Source organism: Scyliorhinus torazame, chromosome 10 (assembly GCF_047496885.1).
Source record: "Scyliorhinus torazame isolate Kashiwa2021f chromosome 10, sScyTor2.1, whole genome shotgun sequence".
NCBI classification, from domain to species: Eukaryota; Metazoa; Chordata; class Chondrichthyes; order Carcharhiniformes; family Scyliorhinidae; genus Scyliorhinus; species Scyliorhinus torazame.
The window spans coordinates 86571454-86599011 of NC_092716.1; the positions used below are offsets into that span (position 1 = coordinate 86571454).

Consider the following 27558-nt stretch of genomic DNA (forward strand, 5'->3'; position numbering starts at 1 on the left):
GGATAGATTGTTGTCATTGCACCAGTCCACTAGAACCTCCCTCCTGTATTCTGACTCGTCGTTGTTCGAGATCCGACCCACTACCGGGCAGCACGGTACGGTAGCATTGTGGATAGCACAATTGCTTCGCAGTTCCAAGGTCCCAGGTTCGATTCCGGCTTGGGTCACTGTCTGTGCGGAGTCTGCACGTTCTCCCCGTGTGTGCGTGGGTTTCCTCCGGGTGCTCCGGTTTCCTCCCACAGTCCAAAGATGTGCAGGTTAGGTGGATTGGCCATGATAAATTGCCCTTAGTGTCCAAAATTGCCCTTAGTGTTAGGTGGGGTTACTGGGTTATGGGGATAGGGTGGAGGTGTTGACATTGTGTAGGGTGCTCTTTCCAAGAGCCGGTGCAGACTCGATGGGCCGAATGGTCTCCTTCTGCACTGTAAATTCTATGACTATGACACTATGGTCGTGTCGTCAGCAAACTTGTGGATGGAGTTAGAATCAAATTTTGCCACGCAGTCGTGTGTGTATAGGGAGTAGGGGAATAGGTACGCAGCCTTGCGGGGCCCCGGTATTGAGGGCTAACAAACTGGGTGGGATTTTCCTTCAGCTGAGGCCGGAATCGCAAAACGTGATTGGGCGGAGAATCAGTTCCAACGCTGAAATTGCGGCGGGTGCTGATTTCATGCCAAATCACAATTCTCCGTCACCTCTCCAGCGGCGTCAATGCAATGCCTCCCAGAACACGTACAATAAATACCGTTTGCATATCATTAGCGGGCCCGACCCAATATTCTCCGGGGCCTCCGCAATTCTCCGATGGACCGAATACCTGGCGGCGCGGTTCACTTGTGCTTTTAAAAATCATGAAACCTACATCGTGGCTGATGAGGGAGTGAGAAGGGATATGGAAAGTGTCCAACATCACCGTGGTTTGCTAACAGTTGTGCTGCTGGTCGGAGGGGGGGGGGCTTCTGCCAGGGCCGGGGGGAGAAGCGGGTGGGTGGTCAGGAGGTGGGCTGTGGGGTCGGGGTGGACAGGCATGGAGCACCATTTCCCAGACCTGCAAGGTAGCCACCATGCAGCCGCGCATGCCGCTGACTGCCCACTGTGAACGTAGGGTCACAGATCTTATGGTGTCCCCCCAGGGCACTCCCCTAGGTCCCCTCTGGCCCTAGCCAACCCATCAGCTGTATGGGCGCGCTCCAGCACAACCAATGCCAGCTTGTTGGCTGTGGTGAGTGTGTGTGGGGATTGTAATGTGTATATGTGGCTGCAGCTTGTCAGCCTCCCGACTATCAATCATGGACATGGTGAACCCCGCACCGTTTTTCATTGGAATCAATTGTGTTCCACGTGGTGCTGGTGCTAGAATCTCCACAGTCGCTGAATCAGTCCAGGTTCAGCGCCAGTTTTGCTGTCGTGAAAGTCCACAAATCCTGCCCCGGAGTCGATAGTTAATCTCAGAAACAGAGAATTCAGCCAACTGTCTCTTGGTTTTTCTTGTGTATATATAGTTACCCTGTGAGTACAGATCATGCTGCGTATAATGAAGTAAAGTGTAATTACATATGGTGGAAGCTCTATATGGTGGGTCCCCTATATGCCCCACCCCTTCAGGCCATGCCCCTTGGCAGTGCCAGGTTGCCACTGCCAGGCTGCCAGCAGGCAGTGCCCAGGAGATTATCTGGGGGCTACAATGGCCTCTGAACCCTCCGTCGTGGCCATCACTTCTGGTCTTCATTTGTGGAGACCAGTAGTGATTACCACCGGCGCCAGGTCACCGGCAGGTGGAAACATTGTATGTTTCCGAACCAGTCCATGTTAATCTGATTTTTAATATTAAAATCCGTTGAAATGAATGGTAATGAGGGTCACAGGGCGGCACAGTGGTTAGCACTGCTGCCTACTACGCTGAGGACCCAGATTCGATTCCAGCCCTGGTCACTGTCCGTGTGGAGTTTGCACATTCTCCCCATGTCTGTGTGGGTTTCACCCCCACAACCCAAAGATGTGCAGGGTAGGTGGACTGGCCACACTAAATTGCCCCTTAATTGGAAAGAAAAAGATAATTGGGTACTCTAACTTTACTTTAAAAAAAGGTAATGACGTTTACGCTCTTATTGGGTGTAAACCTGATCAGGTCTGCTGGGAGGGCCTGGGAACATCGCAAACTGTTTGGCACCTAGCGCAGATCCTATTTTAGGTTTCCCAGAATTTTTCCGACATAGTGGGATTTGCACGGGGTGCATGTGGCCAGAAAATCACCCCCCCCTAGAGACGAATCACAGAAAAATATAGTGCAGAAAAGGCCCTTCGCCCTATCGAGTCTGCACCGCCGCAGGAAAGGCACCTGATTTGCCAATCCCATTTGCTAGCACTTGGCCCATCTCGAATGTTAAGATGTGCCAAGTGCTCATCCAGGTACTTTTTAAAGGATGTGAGGCAACCCGCCACTACCACCCTCCCAGGCAGTGCGTTCCAACCATCACTATCCTCTGGTAAAAAAGATTTTCCTCAAATCGCCCTTGAATCTCCCACCTCCCACCTTGGACTGTGTCCTCTCGTAACCGACCCTTCAACTAAGGAGAACAGTTGCTCCCTATCCATCCTATCCACCCCTCATAATCTTGTGCACCTCGATCAGGTCACCCCTCAGTCCTCTCTGCTCCAGCAAAACAACCCAAGCCTATCCAGCCTCTCTTCATAACTGAAATGTTTCATCCCAGCCAACATCCTGGTGAAACGCCTCTGCACCCGTTCCAGTGCAATCACATCCTTCCTATAATGTGGTGACCAGAACTACACACACTACTCCAGCTGTGGCCTAACCAATGTTCTATATAACTCCAACATGACTTCCTTGCTTTTGTACTCTATGCCACAATTGATAAAGGCAAGTGCACCAAATGTCTTTTTCACCACCCTATTAACCTGCCCTTCTCCCTTCAGAGATCTATTTACAAACACACCAAGGTCTTGTTGTTCCTCAGGACTTCCCAGTGTGACACCATTCATTGAATATTTCCTTGTCAAATTGCTCCTTCCAAAGTGTAACACCTCACACTATTCAGGATTAAATTCCATTTGCCACTTTTCTGCCCATTTGGCCATCCCGTCTATATCGTCCTGTAACCCAAGGCACTCACTGTTAACCACCCGGCCTATCTTTGTGTCATCCGCAAACTTACTGATCCTACCTCCCCATATAGTCATCCAAGTCATTTATATTTATAGTCATAGAATTTACAGTGCAGAAGGAGACCATTCGGCCCATTGAGTCTGCACTGGCTCTTGGAAAGAGCACCCTACCCAAGGTCCACACCTCCACCCTATCCCCATAACCCAGTAACCCCACCCAACACTTGAGGGCAATTTTGGACACTAAGGGCAATTTTAGCATAGCCAATCCACCTAACCTGCACATCTTTGGACTGTGGGAGGAAACCGGAGCACCTGGAGGAAACCCACGCACACACGGGAAGGATGTGCAGACTCTGCACAGACAGTGACCCAAGCCGGAATTGAACCTGGGACCCTGGAGCTGTGAAGCAATTGGGCTATCCACAATGCTACCGTGCAATTACCGTATAAATGACGAATAATAGGGGACCCAGCACCGATCCCTGTGGTAGCCACTGGACACTGGCTTCCAGTCACTTAAACAGCCATCTGTCATCACCCTCTGTTTCCTACAACTCAGCCAGCTTTGAATCCACCTTATCAAGTTCCCTGGTATCCCATGTGCATTTTCCTTCTTTATTCGTCTCCCATGTGGGACCTTGTCAAATGCTTTGTTGAAATCCATATCAACTACATCAACTGCATTACCCTCATCTACACACTTAGTCGCGTGCTCAAAAAATTCAAGCAAATTTGTTAGGCATGACCTCCCTCTGACAAAGCCATGCTGACTATTCCTGATCAAACCTTGCCTCTCCAAGTGGAGACAGATTCTCTCCTTCAGAATTTACTCTATTAGTTTCCCCACTACTGACGTGAGACTCATTGGCCTGTAGTTCCCTGACTTATCTCTACAGCCTTTCTTAAATAGTGGGACCACATTTGCAGTTCTCCAGTCCTCTGGCACCTCTCCCGTGGCCAGAGAAGAATAAAAAATTTTGATCAGACCCTTGCAATCTCCTCCCTCACCTCCCACAATAACCTAGGACACAATTCGTCTCTACCTGGAGATTTCTCCACTTTAAAGCTGCCAACATCTCCAATGCATTGTCCATTCCTATGACAACTTGTTCAATAACCTCACAGTATCTCTCCCTGAGATCCATATCTGCCTCCTCAATCTCTTGGGTGAAGATAGATGTGAAATATTCATTTAGCACCCTACCAATGTCCTCTGGCACGGCCCACAGATTCCCCCCTTGGTCCCTAATGGGCCCTACCTTTTCCCTAGTTATCCTCTTCCCATTGACATACTTATAGACTATCTTGGGATTTTCCCTATTTTTACCAGCTAGAGATTTCTCATATCCCCTCTTTGCTGTTCTAATTTTTGTACTCCACTAATGCCTTTGTTGATTGGCTCCCCTTGTACTTATTAAAAGCCTCTCTCCTCCTTCTCAATGTTTCTTGAATATCTCTGGTCACCCATGGTTCTCTGGGCTTGTTACTCCTTCACAAGTCCCAAAAGATGTGTTTATTAGGTGAATTGGACATTCACCTAACAGGTGCCAAAATGTGGCGACTAGGGGATTTTCACAGTAACTTCATTGCAGTGTTAATGTAAGCCTATTTGTAACAATAATAAAGATTATTATTATTACCCTAGAGGGAACATGTTGGGCCTGTACCCTCCCCATTTCCTCTTTGAACACCCCCTACTACTCTTCTGTAGATCTCCCCATCAGTAACTTCTTACAATCTACCTTGTCAGATCCTGCCTTATTTTACTAAATTCTGCGCTCTCTCAATCCAAGAACTTTTTCTGCAGTTTGTCTTATTTCCTTGTCCATGACAAACTTAAATTGAACCACGCTGTGGTCGCTATCACTAAAATGCTCCCCTACCATCACATCAACCACCTGTCTGGCTTCATTCCCCAGAATTAGGTCCAGCACTGCACCATCCCTTGTTGGATCCTCCATATGTTGAGCTAAAAGGTTCTCTTGTACACTCTGCTCCATCTAATGACTATCACAATGACTAACACAATGGCTATCCCAGTTAATGTTGGGAAAGTTGAAATCACCCACTCTAATTACCATATTATTTTTACACACTTCTGCAAATTGCCCGTATCTTAGTTCCTCAATTTCCCGCTGACTATCTGGGGGTCTATAATAAACACTTAGCAATGTAGCTGTCCCTTTTTTATTCCTTAACTCTACCCACAAAGCTTCATTCAACTCCACTCCCAAGATTGACTCCTTAACTAATAGTGCAATGCCTCCCCCTCTTATGCACCCCACCCCGTCCCTCCTGAAAATTCTGTATCCCGGGATGTTAAGCTGCCAATCCTGCCCCTCCCTCAATCACGTATCCATGATGGCTACTATATCGTAATTCCACATGTCAACCCTCACCCTTAACTCAACGTTTTTACCTGTAATACTCCAGGCATTAAATGCTATGGAGTTCAAATCCCACCACGGCCGCTGGTGGAATTAAAGCTAGTCTTGGTAATGGTGACCATGAAACTATCATCAGTTGTTGTAAAAGTAATCTGACTCACTAATATCCCTCAGGGAAGGAAATCTGCTGTCCTCACCCAATCTGGCCGGCATGTGACTCCAGATCCACAGCAATGTGGTTGACTCTGAACTGCCCTCTGAAATGGCCTACTAAACCACTCGGGTCGAGGGCAATTAAGGATGGGCAACAAATTCTGGCAAACGCCAATATAAATTGTTCCCAGTTGGTCAGAGGATTGGTTTGCAAAATGAAATTTCCACTGGTCAACAACAACATGACGGAGCCGCGGTCTGATAAGAGTAAGGCAACTATGATCCATTTCTTTTTTCCATTTCCTACTCTCTTTTAATTTGATATTAACAGTGACAAAGCATTTTACAGCACAGAAATAGACCATTCTGCCCAAGCTGTCTGTGCTGATGTCTGCGATCCACATGATCCTCCCATTCATTTTCATCCCTTCAGCATACCCTTCTATTACTTTCTTCCTCCCCTGGTTTTCTAGCTTGCTCTTACATGCAGCTTTGCAATTTGCCAATTCTATTTCCTACTTCAGCCATCTCTCAATGAGGTTGTTGTTTACAGCTCATGCTAAATTGAGGGCAGTTTTGTGCTATAGGCCTTTGCCCACTATAGTGTCTGAGGTCAGATCCTAACACCATTCCACCGTGGAGCCTTTAAGCCAGTGTTTAAAGGAGGTTATCATCCAATCAGTACAAATTATATTTTAAACACAATGACAGTTTTGTGTTCCACAAATTGCATTCTCTTGAATATAGCCCAATTATTGATGCACCGCACAAAGACTGAGAGCAGGAAAAAGACTTGCTGGACCATTGAACAGTCTTTATACCATCATAATGTGATTTCTTAACACTATCTGTCCCTGGTGTGAAAACAAACATTCACTGAGATTCTTAAAATCCAATGTACTTCAAAATAGTGAAAGCATCAAACTGTACAAGTGCACCATGTTTAGGATTTTATTGAAGTATATATTGAGCAATATCCATGTCTCTTACTGCAAAAGAAATTACGGGTACGATTTAACGGGACTGAATCAGTCTCATTTTGGGCTTGTTTAGCGTGGTGTTTCTAGACGCCTGCAGTTGGCAATGCCAAGGTACCCGGGTGCCAGAGGGAATGCCAGGGCACCACCCTGTCCAGAGCCTAACCACACGGGGGTCTCTAATGTCCTGGGAGACCCCACCAGGTGCTGTTACACCTGCTCCACGTTTGTGTGGACCAGTGCTAAACGGCACCATGGAAAGGCCTGCTAGGCGAGGCCGAAGTTCTCTGGGCCTCTGGAGAATACAGGGCAGATATATTTAAATGAGCCTCATGGCTTATTTAGTATGTATATCTGGATCTCGGCCAGCGATGGCAAGATCCAGATCAAGACATCTCATGAGGCGTTTTGATCATCGCAAATTCGTGAGAGGTGTCATCAAGTGCGGTGCGAGGAGGCCATTAAATCACGGCCTACTTGATTCAAATTGACCAGTTTCATTAAATTGGATTGGATTTGTTGATTGTCACGTGTACGAGGTACAGTGAAAAGTATTTTTCTGCGAGCAACTCAACAGTTCATTAAGTACATGGAATGAAAAGTAAATAAAAGAAAATACATAATAGGGCAACAGAAGATACACAATGTAACTACATATGCACTGGCATCGGATGAAGCATACAGGGATGTAATGTTAATGAGGTCAGTCCATAAGAGGGTCGTTTAGGAGTCTGGGAACAACGGGGAAGAAGCTGTTTTTGAGTCAGTTTGTGCGTGTTCTCAGACTTCTGTATCTCCTGCCCGATGGAAGAAGTTGGAAGAGTGAGTAAGCCGGGTGGGAGGGGTCTTTGATTATGCTGCCCACTTTCCCCAGGCAGCGGGAGGTGTAGATGGAGTTGATGGATGGGAGGCAGGTTCGTGTGATGGACTGGGCTGTGTTCTCTGAGGTTTCTTGTGGTCCTGGGCCGAGCAGTTGCCATACCAGACTGTGATGCAGTCAGATAAGATGCTTTCTATGGTGCATCTGTAAAAGTTGGTAAGAGTTAATGTGGACATGCTGAATTTCCTTAGTTTACTGAGGAAGTGTAGGTGCTGTTGTGCATTCTTGGTGGTAGCGCCGACGTGGGTGGACAAGGACAGATTTGTCCTGTGCACCCCTAGGAATTTGAAACTGCTAACCATCTCCACCTCGGCCCTGTTGATGCTGACAGGGGTGTGTGCAGTACTTTGCTTCCTGAAGTCAATGACCAGCTCTTTAGTTTTGCTGGCATTGAGGGAGAGATTGTTGTCACTGCACCACTCCACTAGGTTCTCTATCTCTCTCCTGTATTCGGACTCGTCGTTATTCGAGATCCGGCCCACTATGGTCGTATCGTCAGCAAACTTGTAGATGGAGTTGGAACCAAATTTTGCCGTGTGCGTATAGGGATGAGAGTAGGGGGCTAAGCACGCAGCCTTGCGGGGCCCCGGTATTGAGGACTATTGTGGAGGAGATGTTGTTTATTCTTACTGATTGTGGTCTGTAGGTCAGAAAGGTGAGGATCCAGTTGCAGAGTGAGGAGCCAAGTCCTAGGTTTTGGAGCTTTGATATGAGCTTGGCTGGGATTATGGTGTTGAAGGCGGAGCTGTAGTCAATAAATAGGAGTCTGAAGTAGGAGTCCTTGTTGTCGGGATGCTCTAGGGATGTGTGTAGGGCTAGGGAAATGGTGTCTGCTGTGGACCGGTTGCGGCAGTATGCGAATTGCAGTGGATCAAGGCGATCTGGGAGCATGGAGGTGATGCGCTTCATGAACAACCTTTCGAAGCACTAAATAAGGGTTAGATGAAGTTTGCTAAAAAAAACAGGCTGATTTATTAAAAAGTATATTTACTAGTGATGGAGCACTTCACCAGATTGCAATATGCATGTCGCAGCAGGGAGCAATAAGTACTGGGCAGCTGTTATGGTCACTCACATAGTGATTTTCTGAATTGGGACCAACATTCTCCTTTGGGGGGAAGTAAGAGGAAGTTTGTAAGTGAGTCACCAAGCTTAACTACTTGTGGATTGTGACTGAAAACAACTCCTGGGCTGGAAGCAAGTAACAGCCTGTGCGATTGAAGACAATGAACGGTACAATAAAATCCCCCAAAAATTACAATTAATTTAAACAGTTAAATCTATGCTTAATTGGTTTAAGCTATATTGGCACAATGTGAAGGAGGCTTCTCTTTTAATTTGGTCTTAACAGTAGAGCCATAGTATTTTACAGCACAGAAACATAGGGCGTGATTCCCTATAGCCCGACGCCGAAACCGGGATCGGCGATCGGGCGGAGAATAGCTTCCAACACCTGATTCGGCGGTTCGCGATGCTCTGCCCCCTCCAAATCAGCATCATCGGGACGCGCGGTACGCACAGTCGGAAGGCCGTTGGCACGTCATCAGCCATTGCCATCACACTCGCATCCATGTAGCTGGCCAGGGGGCCGCTGCTAGAGCTGGAAGGACTGGTGTGGGGGGTGGCCAGGGGGTGGGCTGTGGGGTTGGGGTTAGGGTCCCAGCACGGCTGGTGCCATGTTTTACGGCACAACCGGTGCAGCTTGTCAGCCTTGCGCATGCCTGGTCCAGGACCCGGTATTTCTCCAGCCATTTTCCGCGCGATCTGAAGCGCCAGTGCTAGCCTCTCACTTGTACCGGAATCGGTGAGGAGTTCACGCTGATTTTTCCATTGTGAATACCCGTGGATTCTCCATTGGCACTAGCACTTAGCCTGAGGGACAGAGAACTCCACCCGGATTATTTGGCCCAAATGGTCCATGCATGTGTTTATGCTTCACACAACCCTCCTTCATCATTCTCATCCTGTCAGCATGTCAGTCTATCTGTCTGTCAACATTTCTTTCATTCTGTTCTGTTTTTCTTTCTGTTTGACTGTCTGCCTTGCTGGGGCTAAACACAATTTCGCAATTCTATCACCAAATGAAGAGATATCCTTCCATTTTTCATTGATTTAAGTCAGCTGCATGTACAAATTTGCTCCTACATTGTTTCTCTATTCATGTGCAATCCAACCTCAATTCCCAGTCACTGCATTGTACAATTCCAATTCTCTTCCCACACGTGGGGGTGCATGAAGGCAGATTTTGGTCTGTGTCCAGAGCTAGTAATTCCCAGAACAGGTCACTGGTCTGTCACCAGGGGTTATAGCTTGAAGGGCGCCACTCCACATTACATGTGGCTGACCAGGAGTCTCCCCCGCTCTTACCACCAGCCATTAGCATGTTTGGACACACTCAACCTGTTTGATCATGTTATGAACGCACCTTCTGGGCAGCACGGTGGTGCAGTGGTTAGCGTTGCTGTCTCATGGCGCCGAGGGTTCGATCCCGGTCCCCGGTCACTGTCCGTGTGGAGTTTGTACATTCTCCCTGTGTCTGCGTGGATCTCGTCCCCACAACCCAAAGATGTGCAGGGGAGGTGGATTGGCCACGCTAAATTGAGTACTCTAAATTTATTTTAAAAAACAACAACAAAAAATGGACGCACCTTCCTTGGCCCCTTACGTCCTGGGGTGGGACTTGAACCTGGAGCTTGGCTTCTACCCACTCCGTCACGAGGCCTCGGATTGTACAATTAGGTCCACTCCAAATGTCTACATTCAGGTCAATCTAATTGTGTCTCAGATTGATGGGATGGAAGGATGTTAGCTGAACTGGTGAATATAGAAAATGAAACCGGCTGAGGAAGTAGGAGGTATCATCAGAGTTTGAACTATCCTTCTCATCATCTCACCCTACTTAATCAACCATCATTGACACCAATGCATACATTGAAGCAATACTACAAAACTATTCATTTTGCTGAAAGTTACATCTAAAGCAGTTCCAATGAAGTCTATATTATAGCATATTTTCATCTTTTCTTTCTAGAGGAAGGAAAATGAGGGCCGAGCATTAATCATTACCACATCTAAAGCAGCAGCTCCGGTGCAACTGTCCTGGGGTTTTGATACTGAGGTACAGGAGAGCCCCCTGAGTGATACAGAGAATGAATGAACACCAGGTGGAATGGGGTGGCAGAGTGGTTACCACTGCTGCCTCACAGCACCAGGGACCCGGGTTCGATTCCAGCCTTGGGTGACTGTGTAGCGTTTACATGTTCTCCCAAAGCCTGTGTGGGTTTCCTCCAGTCACTCCAGTTTCCTTCCACAGTCTAAAGATGTACAAGCTAGGTGGATTGACCTTAATGTCCAAAGATGTGCAGGGTAGGTTACGGGGCTAGGGTAGGAGGGTGGGCCTAGGTAGGGTGCTCTTTCAGGGGGTTAGTGGGACTCGATGGTCCGAATGGCCACCTCCTGCACTCTAGGGATTCTATGGACCAGCCCTCCAGAGGGCCAGCTCGCATCTATTCTTCATTTGACCCTTGAGGAACCAATTTTTAATATTAGCATGCTTTCTGCAAATGAAGGTAGTTACAGTCATTCAAAACTGTAACAAGCAACCTTCAACTTTACAACAGTGTTATGGGCCAAGGTTTGGAGAACCCCAAAGTGTATCATGGAGTTCACCTGACCCACAACTTTTAATAGATTGTGGTATGGGGAGCACACGGCCCACTCTATAGGTGTGGTACAGCAGAAATGGAAAAGTATTTTTTAAAAGCAAAACAATGTTTATTCTATGAATTCAAGTTAACCTTTTTAAAACATACAGTGAACATCTTAGCAACCATCAATTCAAATACAACCCCCAAACTATACAACACTAAGTAATCCTTAATAACTTCCCAAATAACATCCAGAAGACAAAAGAAACACCTTTTAACAGAAGCACATCAGGTTTACATTCACTACTGAGAACATTTAGAATTCTGAATTCACCAAATGAAGAGATAGTCTTTTCATGGCAGAAAGATCAACAGTACACCTGCTCTGTCTGGCTTCAGCTCCAATACTGAAAACAAAACTAAAACACACCCTGCAGCAAACAGCCTAAAACAAAAGTAAAAAGCTGACAGACAGCCCAGCTCCACCCACTCTCTGACATCACTGCAGTAGTAAACACCCATTTCTTAAAGGTACTCTCACTACAGATATTTAAACATACACCAATTTATAAACACCCATTTCTTAAAGGTACTCTCACATGACAGCAGTTAAAAGGAAAGAGCCTCCCATCTAACTGGAGAGCACACCAATCTGAGGCAGTAGACCTGCTTGATGCTCTCCTGGTGAGTATTTAATATAGTTGAGCTCTAATGAGCAGCAGGATTCAATGGAAGCCATAGTGGGTGCTGACAAATAAGGTCACTGTCGAACCTTCACTGAAACATGGGGCAGGAGCTGGCGATGGAATTAAATCTGGCCTTGCTTTAGCATGTGGGAAGCACAGGCGTTCCTATGAGAGATGATTTATTTATTGAAACATGAGAAAAAAGTTGCAAGAGAGGCCAAATTGTCACAATGCTTTAAAGTGAAAACTGACTGTACAGTTTTCTTCTGTCATGCATTCTCTCCCAGAATATGAGAAGCTCCTTGCGTTCCTCACTCCCTCCTGTAATCATAAGGTTTATAAAACCCAAGTTTAGCATCACTTACTCACCACTCCAGTTTTGCACCAATTTTGGTAGTTTCCTGCACTTAGGCCCTTGGCTCATTGCTCAATTAAACCTATTTTTTTAAAACGGTTACTCAGTTAACAAGAGCGGGGAGAGGGGGGGGGGAAGAACCCTGAATAAGCCAAATTAGAAGATAGATTCCCTGATATTTTGAATATAAAAGTGTTCATCAAATACACATTTTCAAAAAAGAATAAGTGTTTTTACAGTGCTATTTATAACAATTGTTGTACCTATTCTCCACATAGAGAATTTAACAATTATTGAACAAGCTTCTATAAACTCACATGAACTATTATTGAAACAAAGCTGTTGCAACTACAGCTATAATTAATGAGCCGTTATTGTGTTGTGCTATTTTATCACGCCCTCCTGATGTTACATAGTTTGTTGCTATGGCTACAGGAAAAACAGAAAATAACATCTCTTCAGCTCTTTAAAGGAACATTTTGTTGTAGAAGAGGAACTGAAGGACTTTGTGACGAGCTTTTGGGAACAAAGCTGAGGGAACTTGGAGAGGTAAGAATACTAATTCCTCCGTGTTTAACATGACAAATTTGAATATCTGCCTGTAATAGGTGAGGAATGTCTGTACAGACTGAACAAATAAGCAACATTCACAATTTCCAGACTGGAGTGTATTCACTTAAACTGTTAAATATGCTAAAATAGTTCAAGTTATTTAATGCAGATTATGACCTATTTGCATTATTTTTCACCTCTTCTTTGTATGAATTGCATTCTTACCTTTGTAATGTGCAACTTCCAGCCAGCAAAATAACCACTTGTCCTACCTCCATCAATAGCTTGCTGAAACTAAAATATTCCAGGAACTGCAATCATTGATTTCCAGGGACTCTTCATAGTTATTTCAGCAAAGGTTTATATTAGAGCTTTTAACTCAATAGAAGAAAGAATTTGCATTATACAGTATAATTTTTCTAAGGTACCACAGCGACACAGTAACACAGTGGTAGGCACTGTTGCTTCACAGTGCCAGGGTCCGAAGTTCGATTCCCGTCTTAGGTCACTGTCTGTGCCTGCGTGGGTTTCCTCCGGGTGCTCCGGTTTCCTCCCACAAGTCCCAAAAGACATGCTGTTAGGTAATTTGGACATTCAGAATTCTCCCTCTGTGTGCCCGAACAGGCGCCGGAGTGTGGCGACTAGAGGCTTTTCACAGTAACATCATTGCAGTGTTAATGTAAGCCTACTTGTGACAATAAAGATTATCATTATCATTAATTAATGAATTGCTTCTGAAGCCCATTCGCTGTACAACTAATTGAACATTGTTAGGAACCACAAACAGCAAATGAATGATCGGGTAATTTGCTTTTGGTGCATTTGATCAATGGAGGAATGTTGGTCACACTGAGCATCGAGAACATCTTACTCTTAAAATTGTCCCACAGGATCTAGTGCATCAACCTCAGTTAACAGTTCAAGACATTATCCAAAAGACAGTAACTCTGATATTGTTACGCTGCTTTAGTACTGAGCTGAAATAGCAACCTAGCTGGTGTGCTCATATATGTTTTAGGACACTAAAGATTCTATTTAAATGCAGGTTATTGTGGGTCTTGAACCCACAGCCTTCTTGACACATGGCCTGAATTTAATCATAACTAGTAGGAATATTTTGAGAAATGTTTCCATATCTTCAAGTAAAGAAAGCAAATGGCGGTAGAAATTGTATGTAAAAAGAAAGTTTTGCATTTATGTAGTGTCCATGATCATAGGACATCCCAAGGCACTTTACAACCAATAAACGACTTTGAAGTGTAATCATTGTTGCAATATAGGAAATATGGCAGCCCTTTTGTGAACAGCAAGCTCCTGTCAACACCAACGTGTTCACAACCAGATGATCTATTTTTGTGTTGTTGATTGAGGAATAAATATTGACCAGGACACTGGGGATGACTCTCTTGGTTTTCTTCAAAATGATGCCATGGGATCTTTTGCGTCCACCTCAGAGGACAGATGACGCATCAATTTTTTTCTGACGCAAAAGACAGCACCTCCAAAGATGCAGTATTCTCTCATGACTGCACTGGAGTGTTAGCCTTGATTTTTGTGCTCAAGTTCTGGAGTGAAACTTGAGCCCATAACCCTATGACTCAGAGGTAGAGTGCTACCAACTGAGCCCTGGTGACACTTCAATATCTTTATTGACATAGTATGAAAACATTATATTATTTGCTGTGTCACCTTCATGCTTACTTGCCTCTAATTCAGGAGCACATGGGAGAATCTTTGATGACCAAAATTAATAGCTGTTGTGCTACAGATTTGTGATTCTTTGTGTTGATGTGGCTGGTATCTCTGGTATGCTTCGCAGATCCTCACATACTTCTTGATGTCGTTGTTGATCCTAGGCCAGTACACAATATACCTTGTCAGGCGTCTTGTTCACTCTATGCCCGTATGTCCTGGTGTAACTGAGACAATATGTCCTGGCAAAGAGCTCTGGTACAAGCACCCATTTTCCCTTGAAAACCATGCCTCTTAAAATGTCCAGTTCATCTCTGTGTGGCCAGAAACATCTGAGGGTATCTGGCCCTGCTTTTATAAAGCCACCAGGTTTATTTGGAGTCACTAGCTTTCGGAGTGCAGCTGCTTCATCAGCTCCTTCACTCACCTGATGAAGGAGCTGTGCTCCGAAAGCTAGTGACTTTAACCTGGTGTTGTAAGACTTCTTACTGTGCCCACCCCAGTCCAACGCTGGCATCTCCACATCATCATTATCGTGTCTGACCTACCTTTTACAAGATTCCCATTACTCCTTCAGTCATGGCTCATTTTGCTGTTTCCTCCTTAAGTTAGATTCACTTGTGTTGACCAAAATTGATCAGATCGACGTTAAGCTCATCTTCTACAGCAATGTTTCCACCATCCAGTAGGTCCAGTGAGACATCTGCAGTTTTTTCTTGGATTGGGTAACGTACTCCGTGTGTCTGAAGTAGCCAATTCCTTTCTTGAGTTGTAGTATTGTAGAACACATGTCTCCTGTTGATGCCTGTTTTCCTTCCTTGGCAGCTATTAGCAAAGTTGGGTATATATGGCATGGTTGAAAAATCTATGGCATCTCTGCAAGTCACCTTTGTCATGGAGAGGCTTCTTCTTCGGCAATCACTCACTAACGAGTATGATTGTCCACCCAAGAAACTCCATGTCACTGGTCATAGGGTCTGTGGTTCTTCCATGGCTGCTGACGAGCCCCATCCTCGATCCGCAACTTCGACTGCACACGTGGCAGGTGCTGTCTGGGAGATGGGGTTGGTACTTGGACTCTAGATCGCTGGCATTCCTTTCTTAGACTCCTTTTCCAGGCCTCCTCTTGCCAGCGGGTATCTTTGAAGAATTGTGTCCCTTCAATCAGGCGATTCCTCCAAGTAGGTCTCTTCTGATCAAGAGTCTCCCAGGCTGATGTCTATGTTGCATTCCTTGAGGTAAGACTGCAGGGTGTCTTTGAAGCGCTTCCTTTGTCATCCTTTTGTTTGGAAGCCTTCCTGGAGCTGAGCAAAGAAGCCGGGACTCTGGCATCCTAATCGCATGGCTGGCCCAGTGGAGTTGGTTTAGGATGATCATGGCCTCGATACTGGTGCTCTTGGCACCTTCAAGGACACTGATGTTAGTATGCCTGTCCTCCCAGCTGATGCCTTATACATCTTTGAGTTTTCCTAAATCAGGATGGATCCTGGAACTTGACTGGATAGCACAAAAAAATTAATCTGACCTACATCATCTGGTATTTCTTGTTGTTGGAGGTGAGTCCTTCTTGACGAGCTGCTGCTATCGGTGAGTGTAGATTTTGGTCATGCTCTCCTTTGGTTTTGACCATCACTGTAATATCATACACATCCAGGGATTGATGCGACCATCAATTCACTCGAGACGGGAGTAGAAGTAAACCGTGGCTTTAATCAACTTAGAACAGTGCCTGCCTGTGACTGATCCAATACTGAAAACTGCCTACAGGTTAACTGCTCTTTATACCTCCCTTCAGGGGAGGAGCCATGGGCAGAGCCCATACAGGCCCCAACCTGTTCCCCTATGGATAATGCCATACAATGGCCCATAGGAGGAGCCCACAAGGGCAACACATAGCACAGATACAAATACAAGGGCAACAGCACAGATACAAATACAATGGTGGATTATTGGCATAATACATTCACCACAGGGATATTGTCTGTAATTCTGTCTATATGCTGCTGGAACAGACCCTGATTATGCATAAACCAAAGGATCATTTGGAAGCAGTAATTTCCAAATGGTTTCCTGAAAGTAGTGATTTTTGAGATCATTCTGCCAATTGAACCAACTAATATCCGTGTTCGACGTCCAACTTGAAGAAAGACTTTGCTCCCTGAATTTGGGATTCAATGCCTCTACTGTTTGAATTTTGTTTTGGCAGTCTTCAGAGCAAGGTTTGGACTTCTTGAGTCTAAGCACACCCAAATTGTGCCATTTTTTTTTCAGTAAGCACATGATGGAGCTGAACATTATAGATAATGTCATTAAAAGGGCGGCATTACCCAGACGGCACAATGCAGTTTATGCTGCTTTTTAGTCGTCAGGGGAAACTACGACTGCAAAAATGGTATGTTCCACTGTCAGACAAAGAGAAGAAAAAAATTACAAGAGAGCTTGTCCAGACAGTCTTGGCTCACAAACTCAAGATGTGCAGCTTCCTGGAATGGAGAGACCTGAAGATTGTATATAAAAGATATGCAAGTCTTTATTTCTGCTGTGCTATTGAGGACCAGGACAATGAGCTCATAACCCTTGAGATTATCCACCGTTATGTTGAACTTCTAAGCAAGTATTTTGGAAGTGTCTGCGAACTTGACATTATCTTTAACTTTGAGAAGGCTTATTTTATCCTGGATGAGTTCTTGTTAGGAGGGGAGGTGCAGGAGACCTCCAAGAAGAATGTACTGAAAGCAATCGAACAATGTGATCTGCTGCAGGTGGAAGCCGATACCCCTCGTAGTGTGCTGGAAGAAATTGGACTCACATAAGTCGTTGATTAAAGTGAACATTACCCCAAATATTCCGATCTAGATTTCACTCCTTTAATTGAACGTATGGCTACTATTGCAGGATGCTTTCTCTTGTTTTATTTTGGTTAGCAGAACTTGCCAACATTTTTCATTGTTACAAATAAAAAGGGAAACAAGACATTTTTGAGTTCACAATCTGAGTTAAATGGAGGCTTGACAGGATTCCTTTTTCCAAAATGACGAATATTTCCGAGCAGTGCAACCATTTGCAGTAAATGACACGAGCTGAAAACTAACTGGTTTATACAAACTGAGCTCCCCCTGTTGACACTGTGGTTGGTTTGAAGAATTGGACATGATGTTTGTTATCCATTTGTGTTAAATGCAAGTTGTCCTTTTTTTGCTGGAGTGAAAATTCCTCTTCAGATTGACACATTTTTCTTTTGTATCACGCATACATTCCAGCCTCGGTTTGTGCTTGAAATCAATAGTTGACAATATACCAAAGCAAACCAGTATTGACGACTATTGTGTTTTGGAAACTAATTTATTTTTTAAATGCAGTTTGCAGCCTACACCTGTGGGCTTGGTTTCGCTTCTATCTTTAATAATACAATCAGATTCATCTTGAAAAGTGTCACTCAGTGGAGCATGATGCAATATAAAGGGGATGAGGAAAGGGATTTGGTAGTAATCATGTTGTTATATCCTGCCTACTTACCATTGGCTGGGGACTAATGACAATCCCACAATCCTGTGGGAGTATGAGCTTCCCCAATGAGGGGGGCGGAGAAACCATTAGTAAACTCCTAGTATAAATAAAGCTGGCCAGTTTAGGAACCAGAGGAAGGAGTGTGCAGCAAGGGAAGTTGCTGCTGCTGTTTTATATATATATATATATGTTATTGTAAATAAATGTTATTACTTTGTACCCTTAAAACTCGTGCTGTATTCTTCGTGGCCCTCACAAAACTGGCGACGAAGGTTAAAGTGAATAGCTGTCTACACTGCTGAAGCCACCTCCCTGGATTTTTGTTGGATACAGGTTGGAAGTTGTTTTCTATTATACCATGCCTCTGTACGGACGTTTGGATGTTTTTGATGCTGCGCTGGAAAGCTGGAACCAGTACACACAACGGATGCGTTACGATTTCCGGGCAAACAATATCACCGAAAACGAGCGCCAGGTGGTCATATTGCTCACCGCCTGCGGCCCGCATACTTTTGGGGTGATTAGGAGCCTTACTGCGCCGGACACCAAAACGTTTGATGAACTTGTGAATATAGTGGGGCAACATTTTAACCCAACCCCGTCCACGATAGTCCAGCGTTACCGGTTTAATACCGCTGAGAGGACCCCTGGAGAATCCCTTGCCGATTTTCTATCCAGGCTACGCAGGATTGCGGTGTACTGTGACTATGGTGAGACCTTGTCAGAAATGTTAAGCGACCGTTTGGTTTGCGGTATTAACAATGCGGCCACCCAGAGAAAGTTGTTAGCTGAGCCAACATTGACTTTTCAACAGGCCATTCAAATAGTATTATCCCGAGAGAGCGCAGAACGAGGAGTGCAGGAGCTACAGGAAATGGAAGTGCATGCCTTGGGGCGCAGCCCCTTCTGTCCGAAAACGTCCCCCCCGCACTCCTGCGGTACCTTGGGCGAGGCAACGTCCGGACCGACGCCAGTGGCCGTCGGACATTCCTCCCCAAAGGGAGCCTTCTCCAGAACCAATGGATGAGGAGTCATGTCCGTGTCAGACTTGTAGGCGCCGACCCCGTCGCGGACGGCGGTCCTGGGGGCGCCAGAGGCGCCGTTGTTCCGACCGAAACTGGGACCAGCCCAGGGGCCGTAACTGGGACCAGCCCAGGGGCCGTACCTTCCATGTGGATGAACCTGCGGCGACTACTCCTGAGGACGTGGAGACGGAGGATGACTGCCTGCAGTTGCATTGTGTGGCAGCTCCCCGTGTGGCCCCCATTAAGGTGACAGTACGGGTCAATGGCCACCCGCTGGAGATGGAGTTGGACACTGGCGCAGCGGTCTCCGTGATCGCCCAGAGGACATTCGACCGCATCAAGCAGGGTATACAGACCCTTACATTAACCGACTCACAGGCCAGGTTGGCCACCTACACGGGGGAACCACTGGACATTGCAGGAACTACAATGACCCCTGTTGTTTATGGATGCCAGGAGGGGCGTTTCCCACTTATCGTGGTGCGCGGCCATGGGCCCAGCCTGTTCCGTCGGGACTGGTTGCACCATTTGCGGTTGCAATGGCAGCACATCCTCCAAACAGTTTCTGAAGGGTTGACTGAGGTGCTAGGACGATACCCAGATGTATTCCAGCCTGGTTTGGGGAAAATAAAAGGGGCCGTAGTCCGTATCCAAGTCGAACTAGGAGCCACGCCGCGCTATTTCTGGGCGCGCCCGGTGCCTTACGCCTTGCTCGAGAAGGTAGAAGGGGAGCTCACTCGTTTGGAGAGTTTGGGTATTATCAGGCCCGTCCGTTTTGCTGACTGGGCAGCACCAATTGTACCTGTAATGAAGCCAGATGCCACAGTTCGCTTGTGTGGCGACTATAAACTTACAGTGAATACGGCTTCCCGACTCGACCGATATCCAATGCCTCGCATAGAGGAACTCTACACGAAGCTTGCAGGTGGACTCTCATTCACAAAATTAGATATGAGTCACGCCTACCTGCAGTTGGAGCTGGACCCTGCCATCCGACCATATGTAATGATTAATACACACCGGGGCCTGTATGAATATACACGGTTGCCCTTTGGAGTATCCTCTGCCTGCGCAATTTTTCAACGTGTTATGGAGGGCATTTTGAGAGGTTTATCACGTGTTGCTGTCTACTTAGATGACGTTTTGATTACAGGGACGTCGGAGCAGGAACATTTGGAAAATCTGGAGGCTGTCCTTAAACGCCTTTCGGAGGCTGGAGTCCGTTTACGTCGCGCAAAGTGCGTATTTCAGGCAAAGGAAGTAGTCTACCTAGGTTATCGGGTGGACCGCGAAGGTTTGCACCCCGTCGCAGAGAAGGTGCATGCAATTCAACAGCCCCCCCCCCCCCCCCCCCCCCCCCCCCGACTGACACTTCGCATCTTCGTTCTTTTCTCGGTCTCGTAAACTATTACGGGAAGTTCCTCCCCAATCTGGCAACTACGCTGGCCCCTTTGCACCTTCTGCTAAAGAAAAATCACACCTGGGTTTGGGGCCAGCCGCAAGAAACCGCTTTCCGGCGGGTAAAGCAACAATTGTCGTTGTTTGGGTTACTAGCCCACTATGATCCTGGAAAGCCTTTGCTCGTCACATGTGATGCATCCCCGTATGGTATTGGGGCCGTCCTGTCCCACAAGATGGAGAACGGGGCCGAGCGACCGATAGCTTTCGCCTCCCGCACATTGACTGCAGCGGAGAAAAAGTACGCGCAGATCGAGAAGGAGGGCCTGGCAGTGGTTTTTGCGGTGAAACGCTTCCACCAGTACGTGTATGGCCACCATTTCACTATCGTAACTGATCATAAGCCTCTGCTGGGACTTTTCAGAGAGGATAAGCCAATACCGCCCATTGCTTCTGCACGGATCCAGCGCTGGGCTTTGTTGCTTGCTGCATTCGAGTATTCTCTGGAGCACAAACCAGGTACGCAGATAGCAAATGCCGACGCACTGAGCCGATTGCCTTTATCGACCGGCCCCATGTCGACTCCCATGACTGGTGAGGTGGTTGCAACCCTAAATTTTATGGGCTCCTTGCCTGTCACGGCATCACAGATCCGTGAGTGGACCCACACGGAGCCAGTCCTGTCAAAGGTTCGGCACATAGTCCTGTATGGTGGGCAGCATAGACAGCTCCCAGGCGAGTTGCGGGCATTTTCCTCCAAGCTGTCAGAATTCAGCGTGGAAGACGGCATCCTCTTGTGGGGGACGCGTGTGATTGTCCCGGAAAAAGGCCAGGAACTGATACTAACAGACTTGCACAATGGGCATCCAGGTGTGACCAAAATGAAAATGTTGGCCCGGAGTTATGTCTGGTGGCCAGGCCTCGACACCGACATTGAGAAGGTGGCCCAAAACTGTCCATTTGCCAGGAGCATCAGAAGCTTCCGCCGGCCGCGCCCCTACATCACTGGGAATTGCCAGGGCGGCCTTGGGCGCGCTTGCATGCAGATTTCGCAGGCCCTTTTCAAGGATCCATGTTCCTTCTATTAATTGACGCCCAGTCTAAATGGCTAGAGGTGCATAAGATGCAGGGGACAACGTCCTGCGCAACAATTGAAAAGATGAGTTTGTCGTTTAGTACGCATGGCCTCCCCGAAGTGCTGGTCATGGATAACGGCACTCCATTCACGAGTGAGGAGTTTGCGAGGTTCACGAAGATCAACGGCATACGCCATATCCGCACTGCCCCTTACCACCTGGCTTCAAATGGGTTGGCAGAGCGCGCAGTGTAGACATTCAAAAGAGGCCTAAAGAAGCAGTCTTCCGGATCAATGGACACGAGACTGGTCGCTTTTTGTTTACGTATAGGACCACCCCCCATGCGGTGACTGGGGTAGCTCCCGCAGAACTCCTAATGGGCCGGAGACTTCGCACCCGCCTTAGTATGGTTTTCCTGGACATTGGCGCAAAGGTACACCGCACACAAGAACGGCAGGGACAGGGATTTTCTCGGCATCGGCCGATTCGGCAGTTTGCGCCCCGTGACCCAGTGTTCGTTCGGAATTTTGCTGGTGGTGCCCAGTGGGTTCCTGGTGTAATCTTTCGCCAAACGGGCCCTATATCTTACCAGGTGCAAGCCCAGGGTCATCTCCAGCGCAAACATGTAGACCACGTTCGGTCCAGAAGAATATCCCCTCAAAAGATTCCCCGCCCCCGGAGCTCATTTCTACAGCGGCAGAGACCAGAGACAAGGGAAGGTAGTCCTCACAATCTTCCACTGGTGCCTCACTCGAAGCCTGCGCAGGTCGTTACAGAACCGAATGGAGATAGAGACGCTGACATGACGGAGGCAGCAGACTCTGACTCCGAGATGGAGACACAGGATGCGTCAGAGGGGGAATCCTCGGTCCACGGGCCGTGGATGTACAACCGTTACGCCGTTCATCGCGGAAGCGCCGGTCTCCGTCTCGTTACACGCCACCTGATCCAGCGCCGCGTGCAAATGGTGTCCGGCCTGCGGCAAAACGAGTCCGACACCCTCCTTCGCCAGGGTCTTCGGTGGATTTCTTGGACTTTGCGGGGGGAGGAATGTTATAACCTGCCTACTTACCATTGGCTGGGGACTAATGACAATCCCACAATACTGTGGGAGTATGAGCCTCCCCAATGAGGGGGGGGCGGAGAAACCATTAGTAAACTCCTAGTATAAATAAAGCTGGCCAGTGGTGACTTCCGGGTGCGGCGATGACCAGCTGAGTTGCACGTTTCGGCAGCTCCCGGTGAAACGGACTTTTGGGCTCTTGATAGGAGCCCCAACGGCAATTTTGACGGCTAAAAACACTGTGCGGTAAACCAGAAGGGAATCCCCCCTGGATACGGATGAAAAAAGGAGGAGAAAGTGGCCGGATTGCAGTGGATCCTTTAGAACAGCAGCAAGGAAGGCAAGCAAAAACCAAGATGGCGTCGGAAGGTGGCAATTTAACATGGGGCCCTGAACAACAAGAGTTCTTGAAATGCTGTGTGGAAGAGCTCAAAAAGGAAATGAAGAAAGAGCTGTTGGCCCCGATACTACAGGCGATCGAAGGGCTAAAGGAGGAACAAAAGACCCAGGAGCGGGAGCTTCGGGTCGTGAAGGCAAAGGCAGCCGAGAATGAGGACGACATACAGGGCCTGGTGGTGAAGACGGAGACGCATGAGGCACATCAGAAACGATGTGTGGAAAGGTTGGAGGCACTGGAGAACAACGCAAGGAGGAACAACCTGAGGATTCTTGGTCTTCCTGAAGGTGCGGAGGGAGCGGACGTCGGGGCATATGTGAGCACGATGCTGCACTCGTTAATGGGAGCGGAGGCCCCGGCGGGTCCGTTGGAGGTGGAGGGAGCATACCGAGTGATGGCGCGAGGACCGAGAGCAGGAGAAATTCCCAGAGCCATAGTGGTGAGATTCCTCCGTTTTAAGGACAGAGAAATGGTCCTTAGATGGGCAAAGAAAACTCGGAGCAGTAAATGGGAGAACGCGGTGATCCGCGTTTATCAAGACTGGAGTGCGGAGGTGGCGAGAAGGAGGGCGAACTTTAATCGGGCCTAGGCGGTGCTTCATAAAAAGAAGATAAAATTTGGAATGCTGCAACCGGCAAGACTGTGGGTCACATATCGAGGGAGGCACCACTACTTTGAGACGGCGGATGAAGCGTGGACTTTTATTGTGGAAGAAAAACTGGAATGAGCGGGTTATTAAAAAGAACGTTTGAACAAAGTGGTGGGGCGAATGTGGGGGGCGAAGAGGGGGGTTAAAAAGGGGGGAAAGAGGGGTTTTATGTACTAATCCTGCGATGTGGTAACTTTTCTCTCTTCCACAGGTGGTGATGGGGGGAGGAGGGGAGGTGGAGGAGATGGGGCGTTGGCCATTGGGGGTGGGGCCAAGGGAGAAGCGCGGGCTTGGTTCCCGCGCTATGATAATCATGGCGGGAATAGAGAAGCAGGAAGGCGGGAATAGAGAAGCAGGAAGGAGGGGGCGTCGCACGGTGCGAGCCGAGGTCACGGGGGGAAGCCGAGGTCGGCCAGTTTGCTGACTTCTGGGAGCAACATGGGGGGAGTAATTACGCTAGCGGGGGATCTAGCGGGGGGGTGGGAGGGGGGAATTACTGGGTTGCTGCTGCTGGGGGAGAGGGGGGAGCTGGTATGGGAGGGGATGGGCGGGGGGGCACCGCCTGGGGGAGATACAGCTGCATGGGAACCGGGTGAGGAGCTGGAAAAAGGGGATGGCTAATCGACAAGGGGGGGGGGGGGTGGGGGGGGGGGTAGGAAGCCCCCCAACCCGGCTGATCACGTGGAACGTGAGAGGGCTGAACGGGCCGATAAAGAAGGCACGGGTACTCGCACACCTTAAGAAACTTAAGGCAGATGTGGTTATGTTACAGGAAACGCACCTGAAACTGATAGACCAGGTTAGGCTACGCAAAGGATGGGTGGGGCAGGTGTTCCATTCGGGGCTAGATGCGAAAAACAGGGGGGTGGCTATATTAGTGGGGAAGCGGGTAATGTTCGAGGCAAAGACTATAGTGGCGGATAACGGGGGCAGATACGTGATGGTGAGTGGCAAACTACAGGGGGAGACGGTGGTTTTGGTAAACGTATATGCCCCGAACTGGGATGATGCCAATTTTATGAGGCGGATGCTAGGACGCATTCCGGACCTAGAGATGGGAAAGCTGATAATGGGGGGAGATTTTAATACGGTGTTGGAACCAGGGCTGGATAGGTCGAAGTCCAGGACTGGAAGGAGGCCGGCAGCAGCCAAGGTACTTAAAGATTTTATGGAGCAGATGGGAGGTGTAGACCCGTGGAGATTTAGCAGACCTAGGAGTAAGGAGTTCTCGTTTTTCTCCTATGTCCATAAAGTCTACTCGCGAATAGACTTTTTTGTGCTGGGAAGGGCGTTGATCCCGAAGGTGAGGGGAACGGAGTATACGGCTATAGCCATTTCGGATCACGCTCTACACTGGGTAGACTTGGAGATAGGGGAGGAAACAGGAGGGCGCCCACCCTGGAGAATGGACATGGGACTAATGGCAGATGAGGGGGTGTGTCTAAGGGTGAGGGGGTGCATTGAAAAGTACTTGGAACTCAATGATAATGGGGAGGTCCAGGTGGGAGTGGTCTGGGAGGCATTGAAGGCGGTGGTTAGAGGGGAGCTGATATCAATAAGGGCACATAAAGGGAAGCAGGAGAGTAAGGAACGGGAGCGGTTGCTGCAAGAACTTTTGATTGTGGACAGACAATATGCGGAAGCACTGGAGGAGGGACTGTACAGGGAAAGGCAAAGGCTACATGTAGAATTTGACTTGCTGACTACGGGCACTGGAGAGGCACAATGGAGGAAGGCACAGGGTGTACAGTACGAATATGGGGAGAAGGCGAGCAGGTTGCTGGCACACCAGTTGAGGAAAAGGGGAGCAGCGAGGGAAATAGGGGGAGTGAGGGATGAGGAAGGAGAGATGGAGCGGGGAGCGGAGAGAGTGAATGGAATGTTCAAGACATTTTATAAAAAATTATATGAAGCTCAACCCCCGGATGGGAGGGAGAGAATGATGGGCTTCTTGGATCGGCTGGAATTTCCCAAGGTGGAAGAGCAAGTAAGGGTGGGACTGGGAGCACAATTCGAGGTAAAAGAAGTGGTGAAAGGAATTAGGAGCATGCAGGTGGGAAAGGCTGCGGGACCGGATGGATTCCCAGTCGAATTCTATAGAAAATATGTGGACTTGCTCGCCCCGGTATTGACGAGGACCTTTAATGAGGCAAAGGAAAGGGGACAACTGCCCCCGACTATGTCTGAAGCAACGATATCGCTTCTCTTAAAGAAGGAAAAGGACCCGCTACAATGCGGGTCCTATAGACCTATTTCCCTCCTAAATGTAGATGCCAAGATCCTGGCCAAGGTAATGGCAATGAGAATAGAGGAATGTGTCCCGGGGGTGGTCCACGAGGACCAAACTGGGTTTGTGAAGGGGAGACAGCTGAACACGAATATACGGAGGCTGTTAGGGGTAATGATGATGGCCCCACCAGAGGGGGAAACGGAGATAGTAGTGGCGGTGGATGCCGAGAAAGCATTTGATAGAGTGGAGTGGGATTATTTGTGGGAGGTGTTGAGGAGATTTGGTTTTGGAGAGGGGTATGTTAGATGGGTGCAGCTGTTGTATAGGGCCCCGATGGCGAGCGTGGTCACGAATGTACGGGGATCTGCATATTTTCGGCTCCATAGAGGGACAAGGCAGGGATGCCCTCTGTCCCCATTATTGTTTGCACTGGCGATTGAGCCCCTGGCGATAGCGTTGAGGGGTTCCAAGAAGTGGAGGGGAGTACTTAGAGGAGGAGAAGTACTTAGAGGACGTATCTTTGTATGCGGACGATTTGCTACTATACGTGGCAGACCCGGCGGAGGGGATGCCAGAAATAATGCGGATACTTGGGGAGTTTGGGGATTTTTCAGGGTATAAATTGAACATGGGGAAAAATGAGTTGTTTGTGGTGCATCCAGGGGAGCAGAGTAGAGAAATAGAGGGCCTACCGTTGAGGAAGGTAACAAGGGACTTTCGTTACCTGGGGATCCAGATAGCCAAGAATTGGGGCACATTGCATAGGTTAAATTTAACGCGGTTGGTGGAACAAATGGAGGAGGATTTCAAGAGAAATATAGTATCCCTGTCACTGGCAGGGAGGGTGCAGGCGGTTAAGATGGTGGTCCTCCCGAGATTCCTCTTTGTGTTTCAGTGTCTCCCAGTGGTGATCACGAAGGCTTTTTTTAAAAGGATTGAAAAGAGCATCATGGGTTTTGTGTGGGCCGGGAAGACCCCGAGAGTGAGGAAGGGATTCTTACAGCGTAGCAGGGATAGGGGGGGGCTGGCACTACCGAGCCTAAGTGAGTATTATTGGGCCGCTAATATTTCAATGGTGAGTAAGTGGATGGGAGAGGAGGAGGGAGCGGCGTGGAAGGGATTAGAGAGGGCGTCCTGTAGTTGGACTAGCCTACAGGCTATGGTGACAGCCCCATTGCAGTTCTCACCGAGGAACTACACCACAAGCCCGGTGGTGGTGGCTACACTGAAGATTTGGGGACAGTGGAGACGGCATAGGGGAAAGACTGGAGCCTTGGGGGGGGTCCCCGATAAAAAACAACCATAGGTTTGCCCTGGGGGGAAATGGATGGGGGATATGGAATGTGGCAAAGAGCAGGAATAACGCAACTGAAAGATCTGTTTGTGGATGGGAAGTTCGCGAGTCTGGGAGCGCTGACCGAGAAATATGGGTTGCCCCAAGGGAATGCATTCAGGTATATGCAACTGAGGGCTTTTGCGAGGCAACAGGTGAGGGAATTCCCACAGCTCCCGACACAAGAGGTGCAGGACAGAGTGATCTCAAAGACATGGGTGGGGGATGGTAAGGTGTCAGATATATATAGGGACATGAGGGACGAAGGGGAGACTATGGTAGATGAACTAAAAGGGAAATGGGAAGAAGAGCTGGGGGAGGAGATCGAGGAGGGGCTGTGGGCAGATGCCCTAAGCAGGGTAAACTCGTCGTCCTCGTGTGCCAGGCTAAGCCTGATTCAGTTTAAGGTATTACACAGGGCG

General features: G+C 48.0%; 1 protein-coding gene and 1 pseudogene across 1 annotated transcript in view; both read left to right on the forward strand.

Annotated features, from left to right (window-relative positions):
• The first annotated feature begins 12649 nt into the window (after positions 1-12649).
• LOC140430711 (tubulin polymerization-promoting protein family member 3-like) overlaps positions 12650-27558 on the forward strand; it is a 61244-nt gene continuing 46335 nt past the window's right edge. Inside the window, exon 1 of the mRNA XM_072518373.1 lies at positions 12650-12763. The gene's annotated coding sequence lies outside the window, so the exon portion shown is untranslated. The remainder of the gene's footprint in view (positions 12764-27558) is intronic.
• On the forward strand, positions 16781-17286 carry LOC140384839 (AP-1 complex subunit sigma-2 pseudogene; annotated as a pseudogene).